This window comes from Mustela nigripes, chromosome 1 (genome assembly GCF_022355385.1).
Source record: "Mustela nigripes isolate SB6536 chromosome 1, MUSNIG.SB6536, whole genome shotgun sequence".
In the NCBI taxonomy this organism is placed as follows: Eukaryota; Metazoa; Chordata; class Mammalia; order Carnivora; family Mustelidae; genus Mustela; species Mustela nigripes.
The window spans coordinates 251,883,965-251,907,580 of NC_081557.1; the positions used below are offsets into that span (position 1 = coordinate 251,883,965).

At 37.9% G+C, this 23,616-nt stretch overlaps 1 protein-coding gene across 13 annotated transcripts in view; it reads left to right on the top strand.

Annotated features, from left to right (window-relative positions):
* Positions 1–23,616, top strand: part of ADGRL3 (adhesion G protein-coupled receptor L3) — an 801,456-nt gene that overhangs the window by 92,768 nt on the left and 685,072 nt on the right. Inside the window, exon 1 of one of the 13 annotated variants that reach the window (XM_059384595.1) lies at positions 2,867–2,954. The exons of the other annotated variants lie outside the window; for them this stretch is intronic. The gene's annotated coding sequence lies outside the window, so the exon portion shown is untranslated. Of the gene's footprint in view, positions 1–2,866; positions 2,955–23,616 lie in introns of those variants that run through there. 13 annotated transcript variants of the gene reach the window in all.

A 23,616-nucleotide genomic window follows, 5' to 3' on the forward strand; every position in this document is an offset into this window, starting at 1 on the left:
AAATACACTCATTTTTCATTATGCCAAAGTATACAGTATCATCCTGGGAAGAAAAGTCGTTTGTTTATGTCAGTGAAAAAGTCTTCTAAATTTGATGACAAAAAATACAATAATGTGAAACAGTCTCTGGGAGTTTGGGGCTGTAGTTATAAGACGAGTGGCATTTCACTGTGGCTTATCTGGAAGGCATCGCTAACCACTAATACTTGGGAATCAGATTATTGTTTAACTAGATAGCAGGCATACACATGTTTGCAATTATCTTTTGTTTATATAAAAACGTGCCTCTGTGTGTTTGTGTCAATGTGTATCCATAATTTGAACATTAAAAACTATAAACTGTGAATTTCAAGGTTGCCTGCAACGGAGTCCATTCATGACTATGCTGTAGATCCAATGCGTGGTGGTATTGGGGTGAGTAGCACAAATGACAGAGGGTCCACCTGGGGGCTTCCCTTTATTGGCACCAAAGTAGGAGATCAAGTCGAAGAGAAAGTTCCAAAACCTGGAAGGTAGCTGGAAGGCAGGAAAACATCTAGGTTACAGAGGTGGAGAGTTCTGAAGGCTTTTGCCTATTCTCTTGAATGCCTTTTCTCAAAAAGGTCCACTATCTTCAGATGGTACCGCTGGGAAGGCAAATAGAACCTTCTTAACCAACAAACCAAGAAGCATTTTAACAAAATATGTACCTAAATGGCCTGACTCTATCTTTTGATCTGTAATTTCCTAAGATCACCCGTCTAACTTGAGGCTCCTGTAGAACGGTACGCAGGACTTCACAGGCTAGTCGGGTGAGCCACTTGCTTGGCTTCCTCTGTCTCAATCCCGTCTACATAGCTCGTTATCAGAAGCTGAACACTTGCCTCAGCAGAGCAGCCGTGAACAGGAAACAGAGTTGAGGAGCTGCTGAGACACATTGTGTAGCAGCTGGAGGTCTGGGGAAGTAGAAGATACCAAAGTCAAGCCCAAGTGCTGGTTATACTGAGGGGAAAAGAGCCATGGAGCAGACTCCTCAGAAGGAAGACTCTGATGACTAGAGTGGAGAGAATAGTTGTGTTCCCTTTTCTCTTTTGTCCTTTAAACCATTGGTACCACAGCACTGTGAAAGGGGTCTGCATAAAACATAATTTCTGCTAGGTGTGTATTAAATATGTTGAATAAAAGCCTTCTTGATTTCACCTGCAAAGCATATGATTTAAAGCAGTTGCTCAGACATTTCTAAAATGGATTTATTTCCATTTCTTCACAGGGATGTTAAAACCCTACCTTTTCCTGTAAATGAAGTATATAAAGAGCTGAGGTACTCAGAATCCAGACTTACTTGTTAGGATATACACGGTTGTGCTGAATATAGTATTATACATTATAGATGTTAATAATATATAATATGTTGATATTATACACCTTACCTATGTGTTCCATATCCCAATTATTTGTTAATCAGTAATTATTAGATTCTAATAAGAATGTTCTGATTAATGTTATATTGATTGATAATCCTTGAAGAAAGTGAATAGAGAAACATTCTATTCATCCCAAATATTACTAAATTTTAATAAGTGGATCTAATTTCAAATCTGTTAATAATTCAGATCTAGCGGCATCTGGGTGGCTCTGTCGGTTATGCGGTTAAGCATCTGCCTTTGGCTCAGGTCAGGATCCCAGGGTCCTGGGATCCAGCCCTAAATTGGCTGTCTGCTCAGCAGGGAGCCTGCTTCTCCTTCTCCCTCTGCCTGTGTCTTCCCCTGCTTGTTCTCTCTCTCTCTCTGTCAAATGAATAAGTAAAAACTTTTAAAAAAAAAAAAAAGTTCAGATTTTTTTTTTTAAGATTTTAGTTATTTATTTGACGGAGATCCCAAGTAGGCGGAGAGGCAGGTGGAGAGAGAGGAAGTGAAGCAGGCTACTCGCTGAGCAGCGAGCCCGATGAGGGGCTCGATCGCAGGACCCTGGGATCCTGACCTGAGCTAAAAGCAGAGTCTTTAAACCACTGAGCCACCCAGGTGCCCCAAGAAGTTAAGATCTAACAAGCAGCAGTAAGCATTGGGGAGGGGTCACCCAATGTAGGATTAATTTTAACTCCTAGCTCTGGCCTTCCTAGTCAGGTTACTAGAGCAAGTAACTAAACTTCTTTCCACCAGTTTCTCCACTTTATAGGTATGAGAAGCTCTCTTGTGGTTTTTAAGAATAAAATAGGTAATGAGCTTAGGAGTTTTGCGCAGTGCCTGGAACATACTCTAATGTATCGATTTCAAGACCTATATTATATTTGTATTTTAGCATATCTGAAATTGGATGCATCATAATAAATTGGCTATCGGTTTAATTGTCAACATACTGTTTTCCTTGATGATACATAAAATGTTCTACCTTATAATCAGGGGGATCTTATATTTGTTGAAATATGGTTCATAAAATTGCATATAAGATAGTATTTTGCCCTTTAATGAAAGGTGTCTGAAAATCTTACGACTATGGGACGTTGTATGCCATTAACTCTCTTAGTCATCTTTCCTTTTCCGTGGAGCTAGTATTTGGTGTAATCAGGCAGTGTCTAATATTATTGCTACTTAAGTCTCAATCCAGGCCCTTTCTGTGGTTTTCAAATTAAATAAATAAATAATAAACATATGTAAGAGTGCACATATATACACTCACATATCTATATTTGATTAGTTTTTTATTAATAAAATACAGATTTCATAAACATAGATAGCTAATAAGAAAAGTCCTGAAGTTTTTGTAACCGACCATCAAGTTAATAATTGTTATGATTCTGCTAACTCTATTTTCATACCTCAGCAAGTTTCGAAAGCAAAGCTAGTTTAATTCTGTGTGATTTGTTTTTCTGTTACTTCTGCAAGCTATGTGCTGAGGTCTCCTTGTGTCAGAGTGCAGCAGTGAAAGATCAGAACCAGAACACGGCAGGTTGAGAGTCACAGGAAATGAAACAGAAGGTAAAGTGACTCAGGTTAACTGTTCAGTCTGGGGCGGGGAACAAAGACAAACTCAACTGCTCTTTCCTGGTAAATGCCTGCAAACCTAGCCTGGAGGGAGTTTTTGATGCCCTGGTGTGCCTTTCAGCAAATTTGTAAATTCAGCAGATACGTGAAATAAAAATCAGCAGTTGGAAGTTAGTGCCTTGCTTTATATTTTGATAGATAAATTGCTTAAGGATTTAAAATCCACCCTCAGTAAAGATGATGCATACTGGATTAGAATTAAGGGATTTTTTTGGTCTTCTTTTACTAGAAAACCAAGATTACTTCATATCAAAATAGTGCCTTTGAGAAAGGACAAATAGCAGAAGTTCTTATTGGACACTTCATTTGGAAACAAAGACTCTCACATTTCCAAAATATATTATCATTATAAGAAATCATTTTGTGTACCTTTAACCGAAAGTAAGTAGCTTGCTTTTCACAAAGCAAAACTTGTTGAATTATGTCTCTAAAATACTGCTTTGTGAAAGTAGCCATGCTCAAATATATAATTTATATGTCTATTACTTTAATGTTACTTTAATTATATATATGCAATTACACATACATTACTATGGTATATTTAGCATACTCATGCTACTTGAAAACTATCACCAAGGTATTTCAAAAAGGTGATATCACTTTTATAGTAGTTGGCATTCCCCCTATGTGCTATAAACAATATCAAAACAGTAGATCGGTGTGTGACATTGTAATTGAGAATTGCACTATTATCCAAATCATTATTAGATTCTTATTCATAATTATTGACCCTCTTTTTGAATCTGATGTTATCTGTTGTACTTTTTGATTGCATAGCTAACAGTTTATTTTATTTTATTTTTTTTTAAAGATTTTATTTATTTTTCAGAGACAGAGGGAGAGAGCGCGAGCAAGCACAGGCAGACAGAGAGGCAGGCAGAGGCAGAGGGAGAAGCAGGCTCCCTGCCGAGCAAGGAGCCCGATGTGGGACTCGATCCCAGGACCCTGGGATCATGACCTGAGCCGAAGGCAGCTGCTTATTAACCAACTGAGCCACCCAGGTGTCCCAACAGTTTATTTTTTAAAGCTATTTTATTTCCTGGATAAAATGGATAGTTTTGATCTCTGAGTAGCTACCTTGAAAACCATTACTGAAGATATCCCAGTGATGTTTTTTGCAAAAGGGAGTGCTTTTTTTGGTGTTCCTTTAATTGAATTGCATGCTTCCACCTAATCAATTTATCAGTTTGGCCCCGTGCCTTATATAATATATGCTAAATTGCATATTTTAAGCCTTTGTCCCTGGAATGGAAATTTTATATGTACTTTGAAAAACAGAAATACTTAAGTTAATTTTCTAATTTATTCATAATGATGATAAAAATTTGGCACATTATTCATTTTTACCTTGAATTTTTATAAAGCTTTAAAGTTAAGGTTTTCTTCTTCTTTTTTTTTTTTTTTAAGATTTTATTTATTCATTTGACAGACAGACATCCTAAGTAGGCAGAGAGGCAGGCAGAGAAAGAGAGAGGAGGAAGCAGGCTCCCTGCTGAGCAGAGAGCCCGAAGCTGGACTTGATCCCAGGATCCTGGGATCATGACCTGAGCTGAAAGCAGAGGCTTTAACCCACTGAGCCACCCAGGCGCCCAGGTTAAGGTTTTATTCTAAACAGATTTTTTCCCTTCTATTTTTCACTTGTGTCATATCCCTTTAATTGAAGATACAGGGTATCCTGGGGGAGGGAAAAGGTAGGCTTTTGAGTGTCACAAAACCTGATGATGATGATTATTATTTACTTTGGATTACCCCATTATCTCATTTCGATGTGTGGTATAAGGGAGGGAAAATACTTTTTTCTCTACCCTTCTGAGTTCTTAGCTGAGACTCATGTAATAAAAGACAGAATAAGAAGAGAAAAACAGACGTTTATTAAGATGTATACTTCATTTATACGTGGGAGATATGCAGGAAAAAAAGAGACCCTTTCTGAGGGGCCAATTCAGTCTTCAATACCATCTGAGTAGAGGTTAGAGGAATGCAGGCCTCAAGATGTAGGGGTCTGGGGCAGATTGCCCTAAAATGGGCCACTTTGACATAAAGATTATTTTGAGTTAAAAGTAATCAAAACCCAGCAGATTCAAGAAAAGCTCTCTGCCTCCCCCTCAGCTGCCTAAATTTACATTGGGAAGGAGAGCCTGTGCCAGGAAGAGAGCTATTAAGCACTCCTCTTTACCTAGGAACCTTACCTGCGCAAGAGGGCAACCTTATTTTATTAAACATCTCTTCTTACTTTTTTGCTAATTGTGTTTCTCTCCTTTGTATTCTCAGACTCTGCCCCTCTACTTAGCTTATATAAGCTTCATGTTGTCTCCTTGTCTTTGGAATCTCCCCCTTACGTATATCTATTACATTTGATTTTCTCCTGTTAATCTGGCTCATGTCAATTTAATTCTAAATCCATCCAGAAGGACCATAGGTAGAGGAAAATCTTCCTCCCTGACAGTGGAGACTAAATGATTTTTAAGACAGATGAATGGGCTGTTGGTAGAATAGATGGGGGAGGTGTGATAGTTTGTGTCAAAAGTTTGTCTTACGGTAATGGTCATGATGAAGTTCTAGAAGCTCGGTGAGGTTCGGTGGGCTGAGGTTCAGAGCCGATGACCAAGAAAGAATTCTTGAGACATCTTTGGTGCAAAATGGTGGTTTATTAAAGCACGGGGACAGGACCCGTGGGCAGGAAAGCTGCTGCCCCGGGTTGTGAGGGATGGCAGGTTCTGTACCCTGCTGTTGGGGGAAGGTGAGGGGCAGGGAGGTGTCAGTGGAGTTTTCATATGCTAAAGAGGGCCTACAGGGTGCCAGGATGTCCCAGGCCTGCCGGAGGCCTTGCCCTTGCTGCTGGATCAATGTTGTCTTTAGACCAGCCATTAACATTAAGATAGTTGGGAGACTTTTTGGTGGGGTGTCACAATCCTGCTATCAATCATCTTTGTTAGTGAGATTTAGGACATTTGTAAGCCAAGGGAGACTCCTGTCTAGCAGGATTGTGAGCTCTGCAAGTTAACTATTTGCTTATTGTTCATGGCAGTCAGGGCTGCCTGAGGGATGCTACACTTATGGAGGGGAGCGGGTGAAGAGGGGGTGCGAGGCGCCAGCTCCTGCTTTGTCCTCAGCCCGCCTCCTGCTCCCTCATCAGTCAGTCTTCCCCAGTTGATGCAACTCTCTTGGTGGGGGTGGGCAATGAGTTCCTTCTGGAGAATCTGTGTTGAGGTAGATAACTGCCGTTCAGAGGAAGGCTCTCTCTGCATTTGCTGTTTGTGATGTGCCTACAGCTCCAAATAATCAGTATTCCAAAGCAGTGTGTTTTGGAGTGAGATGTCCTAAACTCCTACAGTCATGTTTTACGGTGGTGTGTTGTGCTGCCCTTCCAGGCCCCCCCCCCAAAGATTTAATTTGTTTATTTGACACACAGAGAGAGATCACAAGTAGGCAGAGCAGCAGGCAGAGAGACAGTAGGAAGCAGGAGCAGAGAGCCCGATGTGGGGCATGATCCCAGGACCCTGAGATCATGACCTGAGGCTGAAAGCAGAGGCTTAACCCATTGAGCCACCCAGGCACCCCCCAGGGTTTGCTTTAATTATCTCAGGAGAGTCTTAGGAGGGTTAAAGAAGATATGCTCTGACATGGCGCTTTTACCATTATGACCTCCATCACCTCCCAACACCAGAAACCAATATTAATGTACTTATCATTTGCCAGACCTTCTGTTTTGTGTTTTACGTGGAGAATCTTGTATAATTCTCCAAATCGTCATTTTATATGCAGGGATACTAATGTCTAAGACTAATCAGCACCTAACGATTACGTAGCTAGGGGACAACCGATGGCTCAGTGGGTTCTGCCTTAGGCTCAGGTCATGATCCCAGGACCCTGGGATCAAGCCTGCATAGGGCTCTCTGCTCAGCAGGGAGCCTGCGTCCTCCACTCTTTCTCTGCCTGCCTCTCTGCATACTTGTGATCTGTCAAATAAATACATAAAAATCTTAAAAAAAAAAAAGATTACATATCTAGTAGATGATTATAGGCAAGGACTTCAGTTCTTTCTAAAAAATCTTTTTAACAATTTATGACACTTTGGTTAAAAACTAATTCAAGTGTATGATTTAATTATTGAATACTCTTGAATTAATCATTTACCTGTCCACGCAAAAGTTATTTAATGGTTCCTATTTCTATGTGCTATTTTTTTTCCTTGCAAAAGCGTGAAGATATTAAGAAAGCTGTCGTGAGACTACCATAATAATATTAAGAGGGAATAGAATCAGATTAATTTCATTTATATCATGTTAACCAGCCTACATTTGTGATCCATCTACTTGGGCACAGAAGCTGCTTGCTGAATTGTGCTGGGACAGATAACCCTTAATTCCAGTGTATCCTGTTTTTGAATCATTTCATTAAACAAAAGCCTTTGAGTCTTCTTTTGTTGCCAAGAACAAATGGTTAGATTTTAGGAACTGTAGCTACTTTTGTTATTCACAAATTCCAGAGCCTTTCAAAATTTATCATTCACATTCTCAGCTCTGCACACAATCAGTCATTATGTCAGCAGCTGCCCAGGGAGCCTCACTTCAATTCATTCATCCAAATAATAACCATCAGGACATTGCTACATTAAAAATAATAATAAAATTAAATCCTTAAATAGCAGAGTTCTTTGCTTCTGTAGTTAAAAATTAATCACTTATATTTAGTAGAAATTCCATTGTATATTTTGACAGGGAGGGAAAAGCAATATCTGCGTTGAAAATTAAATTAAACTGATTAGATTGATATGTTTTAAAAATAGAAAAGGTTATAAAGGGTTCCCTTTCAAAATAAATGACTTCAAATGATTTATTGCAGGCAACCATAACTTAATCAGACGTCGGCTTTTGTTTCTGTAGTTCACTGAGTGGGCAATCAAAAATCTGTGACAAGTTGAATAATTATAAATTTTGAAATAATTTTAATGCACAGAAAGAGCACAAGGCCATTTTTTTTGCATTAGAGACAATAAGTACATTACCATATTGAACATATAACCTGCTTTTGAAGGTGATTTTTGAATGTGATTTTGAATGTGATACAATGTATTTGTGATTAAATTTTAAATTACAACTTGAGTGTTCCCCTCCATCCATCTCCTACATGACGCACTTTCCCCTTTTTTCTCCCTTTCTCTTGGTGTTCCATGGTGTACAGAAGACGGAATAAGATTCTATGGATATATCGCGGTCAAAGCATAAATATAAGTATTAACTTGTACAGTGTCATCGTGAGGCTGTGTCAGGGACACTTTCATAGAACTCATTTGTGGTCTGTCAAGTTCTCATTATTTTATTTTATTTTATTTTTTTTAAAGATTTTATTTATTTATTTATTTATTTATTTGACAGAGATCACAAGTAGGCAGAGAGGCAGGCAGAGAGAGAGAGAGGAGGAAGCAGGCTCCCTGCTGAGCAGAGAGCCTGATGCGGGGCTCGATCCTAGGACCACAGGATCATGACCTGAGCTGAAGGCAGCGGCTTTAACCCACTGAGCCATCCAGGCACCCCAGGTTCTCATTATTTTAAATGTCCTTGATCATGTTCTTTTCTACTGAGGCCCTAAATGAGAGACCATGTTTTCGTCCGCATCTTCATTTAATTTCCTTCTCATTCTAAAAATGAAGTAAATGAGATGAAATGCTGACTCAGGTTGTGAGTTTGCTGGCAATTTGCTTTTAAGTCACATATGGAATTAGAGGCATCAATCTGTGCACAATGATGCCACCTTCTGCTGAACACTTTACATCTTTGAAAAGATCTTTACTTTTGGAGTGTGGACTTGAACAAATGAGGAACTTTATAGGAATTTAAATGCAGTTTTGGTTAGATGAAAAAAGATGCATGTGTGAGGTAACCTGAAGATCATTTTTCTTTTCCTTTGATGTACATGAAGGCTATTGTTAGGAATCTGGATAACTCTCCTTAAAGGCTTATGTTTGGTATTTTCTCAGTTATTGCCAAAGGCTTAATAATGAACAGGTCACTGTTCACGAGCAAATCCAAAATAATAGAGATGATTTCTTAGAAGGTTACCAATAATATTACACTTATAGTAGAAAATGTGTACAGTATCCTTTATTGTTATTATTAACGTTCAAATTTTCGGTTGTCTTATTTATCATCAGATATTGTGATCCAGGTTTCTTTTTGCAGACAAACATAGCAGAATGCTGAAAAGTGAGTTTTTTATAGATTTAAGAATATGTTTACCTTGCATTTATTAATAATGGATAGACCATAGAAAGTTCTTCTGTTTATGTTAGTGAAAGAAAAAAACATAGTTGAAATTTATCAATTTCCTAAGAGTCATCTTCACTGAGTAATTCATTCCCACATACAATGCCAGTATTTTATCTTCATGTAATTCCATCTTACTGGTGTCCTGGCCGTCATTCAGTGTTTCAGTATGAATGTTTCTAAAGGGTTATTGTGATTTTTGCATGTACTTTAAAATCTGCCAAAATGACCGTAGATGCTCTAAATGCATAAAACTTCTAAACATATCTGATATAGGATTAATATGAAACTGGAATGGGCGAGCTTAATGAATGCCAAGCATAATGTACAATCTATTTTTTGAATAAATCACATGGGAAAATTGCAGAGTGTGTAAATTACATAGCCATCATAAATCAATATCCACAGATTGCCCTGCCTTAGATAAGGGGTAGCATTGCAGAGGCCAAGACATACTTGAAAGTGGATGAGACGAAACCAGTTAAAGTGAGAGAGGAACACCCATTAAGGAAAGGAAATGCTCAGAAAATTATTATAAAAGTTGAGCACACAGATTACACATCCCTGGGCGGTGGTTATTTTATGCAGAGTACATGCTGGTTTTTACCATGTGACTGTGGCAGAATGAAGTTAAGCTGTTTGGACTGTTCTTGCCTTAATGCTCCAGAGCGAGTTCTCTAAATCCGTGGCATTGTTAGAAGAGTTTCTTAATAAAGATTTTGTATTCGTTGATGAATCTGTACATCGTGGTCTCTGTTCTAATCTCAGGTTGGTACAAGAAAATTAATTTTCGTGGAAGATACTGGTAATCTCAACGATTTCCATCGTGGATCATCTAATCATTTTGTTATAAAAACAGGTCCTGCCATCCACTTTACGTTAGTATTGGCCGCAGGAAAAATATTAGCTAGCAATGAAAAGATTTTAAGTTTAAAGTACGGCTTTTTAAAATATCGTCTATACTCGCAAAGCAAGTTTTGTGATGAGATGTGAACACTTCTTCTTCTTTTTTTTTTTTTAAAGCCTTTCACAGGATCATATTAACTGCCAGGAAGTTTTGCCAAACAGATTTTAAGGGGAAAATCAGGCTATCCTAACTGTCCAAATGTTTTCTCACGTTTCAAACAAGCAGCTGCTGGGAGTTCCTGCCAGTAGTAAACCTTTCAGGCAGAATGTGAGCAGCTGCCAATCTTGTGTCAATATTTTAAATTCACTTACAACCATCTTAACTGGTGTAAAATTTCTCTTTCCCCCCAAAAGGGCCAACAGATAACTCTTTTTTTGCTTCATCTCATTTTACTCCCCTAGTGGTGAAATAGCTAAATAAGCAATATTAGTAGATAAAGCGAGATTTCTTTGAATATTAGGAGTAAGAACAAATCTCAATTTGCCCATTGATGAGGACAAACCTGAACTAATATAAAAAATAAAAACAATAAGGAAAATATTAAAAAAATGTTACCTATGACTAGTTCAGCAGATAGTCCCGTAATAAATTTATTTCATGCTTATGGCTAGAGGTTGTGTGTGTGTGTGTGTGTGTTTTGTTTTGTTTAAAAGAAAAGTCCAGAATTTGACTTTCAGAAACATACAGATCGAGATTGACAACGGCAAGAAATAAATGCCTAGAAATTAGTTTGAAGGTATTTATTAAACACTGGAGAATAATTAACTGCTTGAGTTTAGATTACATGATAAAAATTATATCATAATCCGTAGCCTAAAGGAATTTTCTCAGAGGTACTTGAGAATCAACAGTGCATGGTATTACTGGAGACGTAAATTGAGAGGAAACAATTGGCAGAAGATTGTGCCTGAGACCAGATTGGATGAATCTTTGTTTCCTAAAATAGGAGGATTTTATTACAAGGGTGCTGATAGGGAAGAGAATGAAGGTACAGTAAGATGAGGGGAGTGTGTAAGAGCCACTCATTTGTTAGGAGAGTGAGAATTTGCCCAGTGCCAAAAATAATAACGTGAAGGCTACTCCCAAGTAGCTGTTTCAAGATCTGTCTTGTCCTTGGGTGTTTTTATCTAACAAATAGGTACTGGGGTTTTTTATTAACATTGGAACAATTTGTGGAACTGATCTTTGTTTGCTTCTTTTTGGACAACCTTTCACTTTCTCTCTTTTTCTTCTTTTTTTAAAGTTTTTGTTACATCCTGAAAAGAATTCCTTCAGTCACAGATAGTTTTAAGATTTAATGTTACCTCTAAAGTTTTGTGAATTTTTTTTATTATTCAGGTTGAAAACTGTTCAAATATATCATCATGCATATTTATATTTTTAAAATACCATAAAACTTAATCCTGGTTATTTATTTTAGATTATGAGATACAACAACACAGTAATAAGATTTTAAAAACCAAACTTCCAGAATTAGTGCACTTAATGCAAATAAGGCAATCTTTTAAAGTAGTCATTTTGGGAAACTATACACATTCTAGTGGTGAGGATGTTGCTGAATCATTTTTGAAACTTCTCGCTGGTTTTGTCTTTATAAACAGTAATGGATAGGAATGTAAATACTACAGTTTTGCCAAAAACTATATGAACTATCTCTTTCTATCACTTTACTCACATGGCTTGGCTCAAAATATATTTTGACTTTTCAAAAAAATGAAATCCACTCCCCAAGGATAACAATATACTATGACATATGCTGTGGCTCTCATTGGTACCTCCCAAACATTAATGATTAATGAATATGGGAATGAATTCTAATAGAAGTGCTAAATTCAAGGAGGGGTTTCCAGTATATCTCTTTTTAAGGTAATGGAAATTTTGCTATGATGCATCCTTGTTTTTAAGGTGATTTGTAAAAGGAATTGCATTCCTTAGTATGTATAAATTCTTTTTTTTTTAAGATTTTATTTATTTATTTGACAGAGAGAGAGAGAGAAAGAGAGAGAGAGAGAGATCACAAGTTAGCAGAGAGGCAGGCAGAGAGAGAGGAGGAAGCAGAGTCCCTACTGAGCAGAGAGCCCGATGTGGGGCTCAATCCCAGGAACCCAGGATCCTGACCTGAGCTGAAGGCAAAGGCCCAACCCACTGAGCCCCACAGGCGCCCCTAAATCCTTATAAACTTTTAAAATTAAGTTAATTTATAATATCAACTCATGTGACTATCCAAATTTGTACTTTTTTTTTTAAAGATTGTATTTATTAAAAAAAAAAAAAGATTGTATTTATTTATTTGACAGACAGAGAGATCACAAGTAGGCAAAGAGGCAGGCAGAGGGAGGGGGGAAGCAGGCTCCCCCCGATGCGGGGCTCGATCTCAGAACCCTGGTATCATGACCTAAGCCAAAGGCAGAGGCTTTAACCCACTGAATCACCCAGGCACCCCCAAATTTGTACTTTTCATTATGGAGTTCACACACCAAATATTAGCTTTTTTTGGGAGAATAGCTTAGATACTAACTGTGTAGTAGATTGTTCGAGCCTGAGAGAGGAATGCCTTCTCTGAAAGCCCAGTTTCAGCCTTTATTCTCTGTGTAGTCTTAGGAGAAAAAGTCACCTCGTCTTCCTGTTACTCAGTTTCCTCATCTGTGAATTGGGGATAGTAAGTGTCTCCCTTATAGTTTGTTTTAGAGATTAATAATTTAGAGCATGCGAAGTGCTTAGAATGGTATGCTGCTCATGAAAACGCAACCTAAATATTGACGATTAATAAGGTGATACTGATAGCTTTGAATTGATCCAGTCATTTTTGCCTCACTAGCAAATTTAATATTAAAGGTCCTATCTCTGGTTTTCACCTGAAAGTAGTTACAGCAGATAACTGTTTCTGGGAAAGAACTATTTGAGGACTAAATCTGTCATTTTCTTTGATTGATTGCTTGGAGTTTTATGCTTTTATAATAAAGACGAATTGATTCGATGTATATTCATTTTACATTTCAGGTGGCAGCAATGTGTCTGGAAAGTGGGATTTTTAAACTTAGTGCAGTTTTCTTTATCAGGGGTTTAAAGTAAGTGATAAGTGATTCCATGTTCTTACACCGAGTGGTGAATTTTATGAACAGCTCTACAGACCACCTCATCTAGTTTGATTTCCCCTTTTCATTTAATAAATACCAAAGAATGCACACCAGCTTGGGATGGTTTCATAAAATATGCATCTGACCAAAAAAAAAAAAAAAGATATATTAAACCTTGAGGAAATCACAATTTGAAGAAATGTACTTAAACACAACACGAAATCTTTGCTCTATTCACAAGTCATGTTCCGTACCAGCCAATGATAATAGATAGGTTGTTTCTTCACGGGTGTGATCAGGTTCCTTCTCTGCCTTGGGAAGCAGCTGTGGCTGCTGTGCACAGATGTGACAGTCTCTCCAAGTAAATGAGCGCTCCAATGTTGTTTGTGTAGCCACTGCTGGTAACTGTCAAATATCTGGGCCGTGGCCTGCCTGCCTTGTTCTTCTGTTGCATTCAGAGTGGAAAGACTTCATTGTGGGATTGGGTTTGCCTTCAGGTAATTGACTCAATCCTTATTTCTCATTTTGTAGGGAAATGCATTTGATTTTAATCCAATAGTTGTGCAGCTCTCACGAGAATACCCACTCTACTACTGAGACGCAATTCTCTCTGTTCACCTCAGGTCATGAGGCTTCCAGCGTGTTTGTATTATTGAATAAAGTGTCTGAATCCCGCAATCCACCTTTGGGTTGTGCCATTGAAAAACAAACCCTTGAATGGCAATAAGCAGTGAGGAGGCCCTTAAAAAAAAAAAAAGAAAAAGTCTTTTTTAAGCTTATTGTCTGAGGTTTTTTACTTTGTGCATTCTCATTCTATTTTATAGAATATGAGTATTTTTAGCATCTGTATGCTTATTATTCCTTTATTATTTTGCTTATTATAATTTTCAGGTTTTTATTTTAAAAGTTAATTGTGTGTGTTGTGTGTATATGTGTGGTGTTCTTATAATAATGATAACATATTTCTGTGGCTCTGGTTGTGTTTATTTGCTCCAAAGGGCCTTGGTGTAATTTCTCCTGGGTGTCTTCTCATTGATTTAAATCTCTTAAATGAGTATTACTAATATAGTGAGTGCTTACTGAGATCCCAGAGCATTATGGACCTTTGACAGGGAGGTTTTCCTCCTTTTACGATAAGCATCACCTCAAGTGATCTACCAGTCTTAGGAGTGAATCACTTTTGACAGTGCAACACACTGGTGTTTCCTGTTTTAGAATCCTGAGTCTCTGGATACTGTTGCTCAAGTTTAGGCAAAGAAAGAGTTCTGGGTCATATATATAACTCATTAAATTATGAAATAAGATCGGATTATTAAATTATGAAGACAAGACTGCATTGTTCAAAATAAACAAAACAAAACAGTGTTTCTTACCAATTTTAAGCCATGTACCTTGAATAATCCATTTGCAGGAATAATTTAAAGCACTTAATTCTTTGAAACAAAAGATTTTGTACATGATTTTTTCAACTACCTTAAGTCTGTAATAAGCAAGATATGCTTTTGTTATAATACTGCAATTGTGAGTATCTTCCTTTGAAAAGTGAGTTTTAGTCTACATCTGGGCTTTGGGCAGTAGGACATATTAGAATTAGACATATTAATAGGACATATTAGAATTTCTACATTATTGTATTGGTCTAAAAGTTACGTAAGCAACTTGTACCTCTTCTGAGGAGAGTTTTAGTTTGAAGTACCAAAAACTCTGTTATATATGGTATTGTAAAATGGATTACAATATCAGTGAGGCTTCTGTTTTTATAAGTATGGCCAGTTGCTATAGGAAACCCTAGAGTTGGTAGGGTCTGTGGGAAACTCTTTCTAAATTGTTAGTTTTTTTTCACTTTTACCAACTGTTACTTGAGCAAATGAGGATTCATTCTTACCAGATCTTCTGATTTTTAAAGAGAAGTAGGGCATGTAGGTTTCCATGTGATCTTTACTAGTTTTTAAATGTTACCCTACTATTTCAAACTTTTTTTCTTACTTACATTTTTTTTAACAAGATTTTATTTATTTATTTAACAGAAAGAGAGAGAGAGAGAGAGCGTGCACACATGTAGTGGAAGTGGCAGAGGGTGAGAGGGAAGCAAGACCCCCGCTGAGCAGAGAGCCTGATACGGGACTCGATCCCAGGGCCCTGAGATCCTGACCTGAGCTGAAGGCAGAGGCTTAACCCACTGAGCCACCCCGGTGCCCCTCAGTCATTTTTGAGAGTTATATACGACTGGGTAGCCACCCCCTAAAACAAGATTTAGAACATTCTCATCACTCCAGAAAGTTCCCTAAGTGCCCCTTTCCAGTCAGTTCCCCATACTTCCCTTGTCTAACCATTTTCTAGAGCTTTATTTGAAAGGGCCTAGGAATTCTTGCTTTTCAGCAGATGAAGCCCAAAGGCTACAGCAACCTTTGGTGATATCTTTCTATAAGGAAGAAAAAATGAACTCATTCTTTTGGTCAAGTGAGGGAGGGAAAGTAAATCATATTTGTTTAACACTTATTCTGTGTTAAACACTACATACCCAGTATTGAATCCCTGTGTGCAAAAATTCTACCATTTCTAAAACACCATTTTCTGGATGCAGGGACTGAGGTTCATAAGGAAAAGGCAGGCTAACCAATGTCAAATAATTAGTAGGCACGGTGAGAACGAAAAACCAGAATCATCTCTAAGCTTGGAATGTACTTTTTGAAGATGAATATAAGAATGAAAACTGGTTATTTATGATAAGATTACCACAGGATGATGACAGTGTCTAAACTGTCTTGATCATTTATTAATTGCCTGACGCCATTCTGAGATATTTTTTCCAACCTACATTCCAATTTATGAGATAATATTGTCATTCATATTTCACAGATGAGGAAACTAGGGATTAGAGAGATTAAGAAACTTGCACAAATTGACATATCAAATGAATCTTGGAGCTGGAATTTAAACAGGGGTCTTCAACTTTAAAGGGTATTCTTTTTAGGGGTACTGTGGTGACTCAGTTGGTTGAGCATCCCATCAGAAACTTGCACAAATTGACATATCAAATGAATCTTGGAGCTGGAATTTAAACAGGGGTCTTCAACTTTAAAGGGTATTCTTTTTAGGGGTACCGTGGTGACTCAGTTGGTTGAGCATCCCATCTTGGTTTCAGCTCAGGTCATGATCTTTGGGGCGTGGGGTCAGCCCTGCACCTGGCTCCATGCTTGGTATGGAGTTTGGGACTCTTCCCCCCACCCCCCTGAGTTTCCCTTTGCTCTTGACTCCACTCATGCACCTGTGCGCTCTCCATCATAAATAAATAAGTAAAATCTTGAAAAGAGAAAAACTGTGCTTGTTATAAAACTATTTCACTTGTTTTCTTTTAATGTTTAAATGTTACTGATTTTTATTTTGACTGAAAACTATTCTTGGTGAGTTACTCACTCTGTGACAAGTAAGTCCATGAATTATAGATATCAGTTAATGTTACGAAATATGAAAGAATGCATACAATCTAGGTGTTTCCCAGAGTGTGGAAACAGTGCGGATGAAAGGATATGTTTTGTGTATAAACATAATATTTTCAAATATTTAGAGTACAATTAAGGTATATAGCATATTTTATTGAAAAGTGAATTCTATAGTCCAGACACTGGATGATTAACCACGTAATTTTTTATCTCATGGGTTGGGTGTTTAGTACAAATTAATCACACCCTTCTGTTTCATTCCTGAATTAACTGGAAATGAAGATCAAACTGTTATTTTTAGAATTATCAAAGCTAATGCGAAGAATGGAGCTTCAACGAGAAAGCACGGTTTCCAACTCCATCCTCCTCAAATACTCACCTCCCTCTTTGTGGAGAGAGAAGTTGGAGAATTTAGATCTCGCTTGAAGAAAGCAAGCATAAGACTTGTTCTAATGAATTTGTAGTGGGAAGAAAAAGATGCTACGAGCATGCAGGTCTGTGAAAAAAGGAAAGGATCTGGAAAAAGGGAGAGGACCCTGGCATACGCATGCTGCTTTGACTGATGATGATTCACTGAAAACTAGCCTTGTACCAATTTGTCCAGTCCTTTGAGGTAGAATGAACAGGATCTCCTCTCTGACGCTGTTCTAAACGTGAAGGGTTGTGGCGGAACAAGAGCACTGCCCGGGAAGGTGTTGGGAGTGGAAGGAGAGAGAACGGGGCCCGTCTGTGTTCATTGCTGCTCATGGCTTTCATGTATCTTGAGGTTTCAGTTTGAGTGACCTTAAGGTGTTTGTGTATTTATATTTTAGGTTTTTTTTTTTTTAAGGTTTTATTCATTTATCTGACAGACAGAGATCACAAACAGGCAGAGAGGCAGGCAGAGAGAGAGGAAGGGAAGCAGGCTCCCCGCCGAAAACAGAGAGCCCGATGTGGGGCTCGATCCCAGGACTCTGGGATCATGACCGAAGCCCAAGGCAGAGGCTTTAACCCACTGAGCCACCCAGGCGTTCCTCCCCTATATTTTAGGGTTTTTAACACTTCCATAATGGATACTTTCTATGCTTAACCTGTTCATTCACTTAAGACTGCTGCTACTGTTAATTCAGCCTGGCACCATAACTGCATTGGAGATTCACAATAAAATAAAAACCATTAGTGAAGGCATCAGTCAGCAATAAAAATAGGGTCTGAAAAACGTGTACTTTAATTAAAAATGGAGGCTGTTGAAAATGAGAGATTAATGGAGTCATAAAGTAGAAAAATTAAAATGCATATGTAAAACCAAATGGAATAATAGTTCTGAAGATTTGCCTTGTCTTAAAAGGGTCTCTGAAACCTTCCTTTCATCATTAAATTATAATTCTGAAGGTCGTGAAGCCAGGGAAGGGGGAATTTGCACAATGAACATTACTGAGTGGATGATAAGAGTATTATAGTTTACTATCTTATTTAAAAAGATAATGTAATGGAAGAGAATATTATTTTGACTTTATATTTAAAAGGTAAAATGCTCAAATTTTGCTGCATTTCCACAAAAGAATACTTCAAATTATGTGGCTCCAAAGTAAATTTTAAGAAATCAGAATTTATTTTGAGTCATGAGAATGTAAAGCTTCAAATGTTGCTCATTTCTAATTGATTTTCCGGAGGGGAGAAAATGTGGAGGCAGAAAGGAACTCATATCTGTCAGTTACTTTTCTGGAGTCCTACTTGAATTCAGTGAATTAAGAGACAGTTTGGTCTACCATGTGGGTTCAGTATCTCAGGTCACATCTCATACCCCAATTTGGCTCTGCCACAGTTTCATACTGGGCACATGAGTCAAATCATTTAACTCTCCTTCCTTTTTTTTTTTTTTTGCATCTATAGATTAAAATACAGAAGAATCACTACTGGGGACTGTTGCTAGCATCTTATGTACTCATTGTCTATATGTGAAAATTAGCAAGTTCCTTCCACCATAATACTTCCATATTGCTCTGTAGCAGTGATCATTTATCATACTAAAAAAATCTTGTCCTTATGTGTACAATTTTCTCAATACATCATGTATACATATCAGTGTCTTTAGATGAGAATAACAACCTCATGCTTTAAAGAGGTTTGAAGGAAGGGGAAGGTCGAATGCTGGTAATTTCATTAGTTCAGAGTATAGCTTTTTCGGCATATTTGCCAATGGGCCTACAGTAGATGGACGTTCTCCACAGAACACAATCTTCCACCCCCAAAATGAAAGATATGATTTGGTTGTCCCATAAATCATCTTTCCAAGAAAGCAAGCTGTTCTTGCAATATGATGGCAGATGGAGCAGCTTTTTACCAGTGGGGGGTTTTGTTCTTTGCTGCCAAGGATATTGAGGAAAGAAGGAATTATGCTAATTTATCTGTTTTTCTCCTTTGCGAGCAACTTTACATATATCAAGAACTCGTTTTAGGATCTGAGTTATTATTTTTTGGCATTGGCACAAATTGTCTGCTGAATGTATGTATGCTGTTTAACCTTTAGACATTAGATATGAACGCCATATACTGTCAAAGGGTCTTCTTGTCGAATTTCAAAAAGTTATGGGAAGGTTAAGGTCTAGAAAACATTCTGGGTAGTCTCACTGCCCGGTTTCTAAGATCATTTGCAGATTATGAGAGCTCTTAGAAAAGTAGGGACTTTCTTTTTTCTGGATAAAACCTAATAAATAAACATATATAAATCAGACCAACTCTGATTCTGATTAACTCTTCAGAGATTATTTATTAAATGTCCAGGTTTCTGGAAGAATAGGGTGCTTAGGCTCTTAGTAAACCATACTTATAGTACTGGGTTCTGATATATGTACAAATGGTTTTCTGTCTCTCCTGACTTTATACAATGGCAGCTCAAATGAAGAATCTGTTCTCCCTCTGTGACGAATACCGATTTTCCATTCTTTGCCAAGGGCATGGGTTATTCCAGGGTGTAGTCAAGTGATCAGTCCATCAGGACATATAATTATATCCTCCACTTTGGTGCCTTCAAAGAGAGTATCTTGTGAGAATTATTAGTTTTCTCAAGCAGTCACACATGTATTGAAATTGCAAGATCAAATCCAAAATCCTTTGAGCTTTTTTGGAATAAAGATAGCATGTGAAAATGGTGAGCATCCTCATTACAATTACTACTTTCTAAGAAACGCTTTTTCCATGCCCTCTAAGATCAGCTTATTTTTTTTTTAGATTTCCTTTGTTCCGTTTTCTTTCATCTGCTGCTTTTTACTTGTCCCACTTCAGGGGAAGATAATTGAATCACCTCAGGCTGAGTGCTTGTGGACCCTACAAATTTAATGCCTGTAAATAAATTATGCATGTTCTACAGGACTTAGAAAGAGTGGAATGGGTATATTCTGGTCTAGGTTGTGACTTCAGATGAATAGTTAATAGCTTAGATGTCTTATATTATTCTGATAGAGGAGGCAGAAAGGATATCGAGATCTTAAGCAAGGACATTCTCCTTTGTGCCAGATTTCAACTTTAGGTATGTCTTCTGCTTTCTGAGCTTCTTATCCTGACTGTTGAATGATGCCGACAAAACAAAAACAAAACCAGAAAACAACCTACTATTCCTAGGGTGAAATTCAGGATGATATAGGCTGTATTGCAGTTAAAATTAAGGTTTTAACACAGTAAAGATCTGTTTTTTGCTTTTATCCAGTGCATGTCAGGTGATTTTCTTGGGTTCTTTTCTAAATCATGATTTATAGACCGAAGTTACTTCCATATTATTATTTTTCCTTCCAGAATATATGGCTTTTAATGTTATGGCAGTATGAAAAGAGCTAGATGACCAGAACTTGATTTGAGGGCAAGGTTTGCCCACATTTTGTAATGTGGAGTATGAGCTCTATTGTTTCTAGTTAGTGCTCCTATCAACTCATTTAACAAAACCTATGTTTTTGCCTTCTGGTAACTTTCAAATCATGTTATACACACCTAGATACTTCAGGTGTCTTAGGGTTCACAAGTCATTATTAAAAATTTAGAGGAGGGCAAAGTTGAAAGAATGACACCTTCAGACTTCAAGATTCACTATAAAGCAATAGTAATTAAGGCAGTATGGTACTGGTGAAAGAATAGATAATTTTTTGTTAAAAGAAAATGGAACAGAAAAAGAGTTTAGAAGTAGACCCTCACAAATATGATCAACTCAGGGTCCACTAAGGAGCAAAGGCAACTCAGTGAAGAAAAGAGTCTTTTCAACAGAGGGTATTGCAATACGTGGATATCCACATGTAAAACGTATGAAGCTAGGAACACACCTTAATTTTTTTACAAAAATTAATAAATAAATGAAAGACCTAATGTAGCTCAAAACTATAAAACTCCTAGAAGACAATATAGGATAAAGTTTTGGCGAGCAGGTAACTTACTAAGAAAGACGATGGAGATGGCAAAGAAGAATCTGGAAAAATGCATAGCACCATTTGTCATTAGAAAATGGTAAATTAAGACAACAACGAGTTTCTGCTACACACTTATTAGAATGGCTAAAATCCAAAACACTGACACCATCCAGTGTTGGTGAGGATACGGAGCCACAGGAACTCTCATTCAGTGGTGATGAGAATACATAATGATACAGCCACTTTGGAAGACAATGTGGCAGTTTTTGTTTCTGTTTTTAAGGTGTTTATTTTTCTAGAAGTTTTATTTATTTATTTTTAATAATCTCTGCACCCAACCTGGGGCTCAAACTCATGACAGCAGGATTAAGAATTATACGCTCTTCCAACTAAGCCAGCCAGGTGCTCTAGTACGGCAGGGTTTTGTTTTTGTTTTTGTTTCTTTTGTTTTGTTTTTAATAATACTCTTACATATGGGGGCACCTGGGTGGCTCGGTGGGTTGGCCCTCTGCCTTTGCTCAGGTCATGATCTCAAGGTCCTGGGATAGCCCCGCATCGGGCTCTCTGCTCAGTGGGCAGCCTGCTTCCTCCTCTCTCTGTGTCTGCCTCTCTGCCTATTTGTGATCTCTCTCTCTGTCAAATAAATAAATAAAATCTTAAAAAAATAATACTCTTACATGTGATTTAGAAGTCATGCTCTTTGGTGTTTGTCCAAATGTTGAAAACATACATCTACCCAAAAATCTGCACATGAAAGTTTATAGAAGCTTCATTCATAATTGCCAAAACTTGGAAGATAGGTTCATGGATGAATAAATTGTTATATCCAGGCAATGGTTTATTATTTCAGATAAAAAGAAAGGAGCTATCAGCACATTAAAAGACATGGAAGAATCTTACATGCATATTTCTTGGTGAAAGAGCTAGTCTGATTCCACATGCTATAATTTCAAATATGTAATTTTTTTTGGGGGGGTGGTTAACATCTTTTTTGTCTTGGAGGTAGGGGGCAAGTGTTCAGGAGCTCTTGGTGCAGCAGTAGTTTCCTCTTCACCATCATAGGCTTCTGACTGCTCCTGATGGTGTTGATGCTGTGAATGGCAGCCATATGCAGTTCTGCTTGGTACTTGTTCTTGTGGATCATGTGCCTGATTCTGCGAAGTGTAACCCGGACATTCTTACTGATGGAAGTCCACTGGTGGGAGCTGACAGGTATCTGCTGGCCGGTTGTCTGCTTCCTGACTACCACTATGCTTTTGCTTTCTGATTACTGTGCCACGCCCGTAGTCTTGCAGTGAATCAGCTCATTGTAGGGGAGGAACTGTAAACCTTCAGTTCCTTGGGTTTGGTGCTGTATATCTGCTTGTTCTTCTTGATCAGGAAGCTGGAGCTGTTGCACAGACTATCCCTTGCAGGTGGGTGGAGATGGCAGCACCTCCTCTTGCTATAGTACTTGGAGACAGAAAGAGTCCAACTCTGCAATAATTTTGGAAAGGGAAAACTTGAGATATAGTAAAAAGATCAGTGGTTGCCAGGGACTCATGAGAATGGGGGAAGAATGGACAGTGGGAACACAGACAGATTTTAGGGCAGTGAAACTATCTTGTAGTACACTATAATGTTGATGTATCTCTCCATAAATTTGTTAAAACCCATAGAATACACAAGACACAGAGTGAACCCTCATGTGAACTATGGCCTTTAGTTAATATTTGTTGACTGTAACAAATACATCACACTAATACAAGATGTGCTAATAGGGAAAACTGTATGTTCAGGGAGATAGAGTAAAGTAGTTTATAAGGGAACTCTATACTTTCTGCTTAATTTTTTTTTTTTTTTTGTGGCCCTGAAACTTCTCTAAAAATAGAGTGGATTAGTTAAACATAATTTAAATGCATCTGTTATTTCACCTTACTGTAACAGACAAACTTGTCTTTTTCTTTATTGAGCAGGAACCTACCTAGTACATTTCTGAGTGTGCCCACCTTTTGCCATATAGTAATCTCTTGGGCACTTTACCTTTTCCACTTGCTGGAGGTGGGCACTTTCCCATACTGTTTGCTCCTTGGAAACTATTAATTTTGCTGCAGATTCCAGTCAGTTTATTCAAGCCCAGTGGTTCTCAACTGGGGGGTAGTTTTGTTTTCCAGGAGACATTTGACAATGTCTGGAAACATTTCTTGGTTGTTACCATTGAGGTGGGGGGCAGTCAGTGTGTACTATTGGAACCCAGTGAGAAGAGCTCAGGGATGATTCTACACATTCTGTAACGGACAGGACGGCCTCCCATGGCCAAGAAATACCCATTCTCAAATGTCAGTAGTATGATGGTTAAATTCTGCTTAGCCTCCCTGTTTTTCACACTTTGTTGGAAATGGAATGCATTATCTAGTTATCTTCATCACTCATTAATTCAGTCATTGGGTCCTAATGAGGTAACTACTGCAATAAGAACTTGTAATTAATGTTTTTAAGTGCGAACACGTACATGGGAGCTTGATACGACCTGAGGTATCAAGGAAGGGAT